Raw genomic sequence first — 5675 nt, 5'->3', positions numbered from 1 at the left:
TGCTTGTTACATTACATTCTGGGCTGGGAAGGCAGCCAAAGCCACAGGACAAGTATGGAACATTAACGTTGATTTTAAGCAATTTCAAAATATTTTCATGTACATAATCCCAACTTTTGCCCCATAAAAATCTTGTTAAAAACTCTGATATCACTCCTTCTTGAAAACCTGAATCCAGTTGTATTACCTTAAATATAATGCATTGATATTTGTCTTTGAAATATTCAGGTATTACAAGCTAAGAACCAAAATTGTTTCAAGCAATTATAGAATTATTATTTAGTGTAAATTTCCTATTATTTTTTAAAAATAAGAGGTTATGTGATAAGCTACCTATGAAATATGAGAAAAAGTTTTGTTTCTTCTAACAATATCTGCTTAGAAATAACTAAGAAATAACTCAGGAATAACTGCTGAATTTTATCCTATATTAAGCCATCAGTTGAGTGGTTAATCAAAATCCCAGTCAGAACAACAACAACAAAATACCAGAAAAGAATGTTCAATGAAGATTGATAAGTAATTGTAATATAGAATAATTTCTATTTCATAAATATATTTGGAAGAAGTATTGTGCTCCAAGAGTACACATATTTTAAAGTTTTGCAAGAAAAAATAGATAACTAATTTTCCCCACATTTCAATGAGAAAAGACTTCAGATCCAAATTTGTACAACTTGGGGCTCTCTTAATGGCCCATTCAATCACAGCATAGTTCATTAAGTAGATTGTGCCACGTTAAGATGGACTTAGAAGCTAAATCAACTGAAAAACAGCTGATTTGTTGGTATGACCAGGCATAGCTTTTGAACATGTAGTAATTTCCCCAGACTTTTATAGGACTATTTCATTTAATAGAACTTCGCTAATCCACATATATGAAAATTTTACCAAAGCTCAGACTTTGCATTATCTATGAAGAAAGGACAGGCTAAGCAAATTCACAGATGAAGAAGATCCTAGGAATGTTTAATCTATTTGCAACTGTCTTCAAATACTGTGGTAGTAACCATTTGTACTACTATATCAACTAACGTGCTAATTACAGATAGATGTGTCTTTATTCTATTCCTTAGAGTCAGCAAGCCCTCTGTTTGGCAGGACTTTTCACTTAGTTTGAAGAACTGAATGTACTCAGAAATAAGATTGAGTTTTTTTTTAACAAACAAGAAAAACTCCAATTTCATAAGGCTGATTATTCCCCAGATCCCAGCATAAAGCTCTGTGGAAGAATAATTAATTTATAAAACAGGTGTAACTCCTACTTCTTCAATTCCTCAGTCCCACTGTTCAAAAAGAGGCTCATATGCTCTGTAATTCAAATACTATGGCAATTCCCTAAGTGGTTAAATTTTACCAAGCTTTACTATATGAGGGGGAAACTGGTCTATGGAATGTTTAAAAGTGATAAATTATTGATCTTTAATGTTAAACACACTCCCAAGCAGCATGGAATTGAAAGAAGAATCCAGGAGGGACAGGAGTTTTTTGTTTGTTTTAATACTGCCTGCCATTTCCCTATTTACTGTTTTTGGCAGTCTACATGGTTTTCTTCCAGTCATATGGGATTTTATTCTAAAAGTCGTATTTGTAATGCCAACTTCCATAGAACCCAGGTGCTTAGTAGTAATGGATTTAGATGAACAAATAACATTACTGTGATTGTGGCATAAGTTTGCAGTATTTTCCTTCTGCCATAATAGTTCTCTACTTCAGTACCTATTCTCCTTCATACTGGCCAAAATTTTTTAAAAGTAATGGAAGAAAATGTTTAGTGAACTCGTGGTAGCTAAGAATAAAGGAATACAGGGAAGGAGAAAGGAAAAGAAGAGAAAAAATGGGGAAAGAGGGAGGGAGGAGTAAAAAAAGACAGAGAGATGAAAAATAGAGAAAATAGAATTGGGAATAAACAAATGGGACCTAATTAAACTTAAAAGCTTTTGCACAGCAAAGGAAACCATAAACAAAACAAAAAGACGACCCACAGAATGGGGAGAAAATATTTGTAAATGATGTGACCAACAAGGGACTAATTTCCAAAATATACAAACAGCTCATACAACTCAATGTCAAAATAACAAACAATGCAATCAAAAAATAGGCAGAAGATCTAAATAGACATTTCTCCGAAGACATACAGATGGCCAACGGGCACATGAAAAAATGTTCAACGTTGCTAATTATTAGAGAAAGCCAAATCAAAACTACAGTGAGGTTATCACCCCACACCAGTCAGAATGGCCATCATCAAAAAGTCTACAAATAATAAGTGCTGGAGAGGGTGTAGAGAAAAAGGAGCCCTCCTACACTGTTGATGGGAATGTAAATTGGAATAGCCACTGTGGAGAATGGTATGGAGGTTCCTAAAAAAACTAAAAACAGAGCTGCCACATGATCCTGCAATCCCACTCCTGGGCATATATCCGGAGAAAATTATAATTCGAAAAAATACACGCACCCCAGCGTTCATAACAGCATTAATTGCCATAGCCAAGACATGGAATCTAAAAAAGCCAAGCCAAGACATGTGGAATCTAAAAAAAAAAGATACAAATGAACTTATTTACAAAGCAGAAATAGACCCACAGACATAGAAAACAAACCTATAGTTACCAAAGGGGATAGAGGTGAGGGGGTATAAATTAAGAAGACGGGATTAACATATACACACTACTATGTATGAAATAGATAACCAACAAGGACCTACTGTATAGCACAGGGAACTATACTCAATATTTTGTAATAACCTATAAGGGAAAAGACTCTGAAAAAGAATATATGTATTTATATACGTGTGGGTGTATATATATATATATATATATGTATAGCTGAATCACTGTGCTGTATACCTGAAACTAATACAACATTGTAAATCAACTACACTTCAATTTTTTTTAATGTACAAAAAAATAGAATTGGGTATTGTTGGTATTATAAGGGCTCCTGAGAGACACCTGTAGATGATCCAATATGAAAACCGATGTTACACTATGGGGAGAGAAGAGATTCATGACTGGAAGAGACTTTAAGAGGGCTTCTGGGGTGCTGATAATATACTGTTTCTGGATCTGCTTACTGGTTACGTAGGTAGATTCAATTTGTAACAACTCATCAAGCCTGCACATATGCTATGTGCGCTTTTGAGTGTGTATATTATATTTCACTAAAATACTTTAAAACATGTGCTACAGGGGAACATGTATTACTTTTCATCTGTTTTAAGTTTACCTGGACAAAGTGACCTTGAAAGTGACTTCAGGCCATCTATCAACTTCATAATTAAATAAGATCTTTTCTTATTGAAGAAAACTGCTAAGCTTAGGTTTCAGTTAACTGGCTCTAGCTCTTTAATAGCTTAGTGGTCTTAGACAAGTGACCTTACCTCTCCCAAGCCTCAGTTTTGTATTTTGAAAAATGTTATAGGATCATTTAAAGAGATATTAATTCCAATCTTGTTTTTCCTGAGGTAGGATGGACAGCCAGTCTACCATGTTCTAGTCTTTCTAACCACCTTCTTTGGGTTTCAAGATCCATTCTTAAGAAACCTTAAGAACTGGTCCTTGTTTGAAAGAACCAAACTGGTATTTTTTGAAAGGAACCTGCAATTTCATCATAGTTGGGAGTAAGGAAAGAAGCTAGAGCATTTTGAGGAAGGAGGAAGATGTAGTTGGAACTCTGCATCTAAATCGGGTAGAGTCCTAGCAGGTTATGTGATCAATTGAGTTCTGGTCATACTCATTAGTTCTCAGTAAACAGCAAAATTCCCATGGTTCTGTCTACATTATCATTGGTAACCCTGAGAGCAGTTTCTCAACCTTGGCCCTATTGATATATTGGACTGGATAATTCTTCGTAGTCAGGAGCTGTCCTGCCATTGCAGGATGTTTAACAGCATCCCTGGTGTCTACCCACTAGATGCCATTAGCACCTCCCCTCCAAGTTGTGACAACCAAAAATGTCTCCTATCCTTGCCAAATGTTTCCTGGAGGGCCAAATACCCCTCGCCCCTATTGAGAACTACTGCCTTACAGCAGTGTTAGAGGCTGAATTTGGCATGGAAAGAATGGAGGGAATTCATTCAGCTGCAAAGGCACCTGCCTTTAAATTGACCTCTAAAACTGAATAATAAGTACATAAAATGATACACATACAAAGTCCAACTTCTCTAGACTAAACCTAAAGCTCGTATCAATCCCATGGGTTGTGGGTGAGGACTAGTCAGATGATTTTTCAAAACCCTGACAGGTGGTGATTAAGCTAGATTTGATTTGACTTAGAAAACTAAAGAAATATAACAATTATTTTATGTAAGTGTCATGGTGCCGATTTGTACCTGTTACGTGTTTTTAAAAGAAAAAAAACAGCCGTCTTCCCGGCATATTGCAAAAGGCCAAAAAAATTAAATGTGTTATTTTCATCCCTACTTTATAAATGATGAAAATGAGTAACAAAGAAGGCAAACAACCCTTCAAAGAAACAGAGCTAATAAAATGGATACTGAAATGAATTACTTCCTGTGAACTTACTCTTTGTACTGTTGCCCATATTAATGGCTAATTTTGTTGGAGTGCCTAGAAAGTACCACTTTATCTCCTCTTAGTTCAACTTAGAACATACAGGCATCCATTATGATCCTAACACCCATTTTAGTGATTTCAGGATACATGACAAATATATAACCCAATTTAATTTTTTTGGATGGTCAAGACACCTAAAACAATATAAGAACATACCAGAAGGAAGGTGCTTAAGTATTAAAATGATGTATATAGACTATAGGCACTAAAAACATTCTGAAAAACTCAAAATAGATTGAGGTAGATGGGGAAGGCATCATAGGATTTGAGCTAGAAACTTAAGAATAGGTAGAAAAAGTAGAAAATCTGGGGAAAGTCTTAGAGATCAAGAAAACAACATATGTATTTCTGCTGCAGAAAGGCCCCACAATCTGGCACCGATTTTTAATCTCCAGCCTCTGTTCTCTTTACAGCTCCCACGACCTTTCCCTCTGAATACACAGTCAAGCCAGCAAACACTATCCTTCAAACATGTCAGACCCTCTCTAGACTCACATCTTTGGTATGGGCTGCTCCCCTGGCCTGCAGTTACTCTTCTCACTCTGACCTCCTTCACTTAAAATTCTTCTTTTCCCTTCAAATTCAAAACTCAAATTTACCTCCTCGTATTTCCTAAGAGAATACCAGCAACTTCTTCTTCTCTATTCCCAACTCTGTCATAGCACTTACTACATGATTTGGTTGATTTATGCCTATAGGTGCCCCCAACCGTGTGTCAAATGCAAATCTCTGTAAGTATACCTGTATTAATTCAGCATGATGCAAAATTTTGTTCTACCCTTTAACTGAGCACCATCAAAATGCACTTATACAATATTCACCAGACCCTTTAAATTCATTTTTAATTGCACAACTAAGATATAATTCCAATTTCCTTTTACATTTTCAAAAAATTTATGTCTAAATCTAAAATCCTCTTTGACCTCCTCAATCCTAGTATCCTTTCCCATTCCTCTAGGTAATCAATATTATATCTTTGGTGCATATCTCCATTTTTTTTTTACCTTTAGTTAGTGTATATGTGTGCTGTTTCAAATTATTTTATCTATTTGTTTTTATTTAAGGGTTGTCATATTCCATGTATTGTATAATATATAA

The sequence above is a fragment of the Eubalaena glacialis genome, chromosome 15 (assembly GCF_028564815.1).
Source record: "Eubalaena glacialis isolate mEubGla1 chromosome 15, mEubGla1.1.hap2.+ XY, whole genome shotgun sequence".
NCBI lineage: Eukaryota > Metazoa > Chordata > Mammalia > Artiodactyla > Balaenidae > Eubalaena > Eubalaena glacialis.
Note: the sequence above shows the minus strand (reverse complement) of the source record.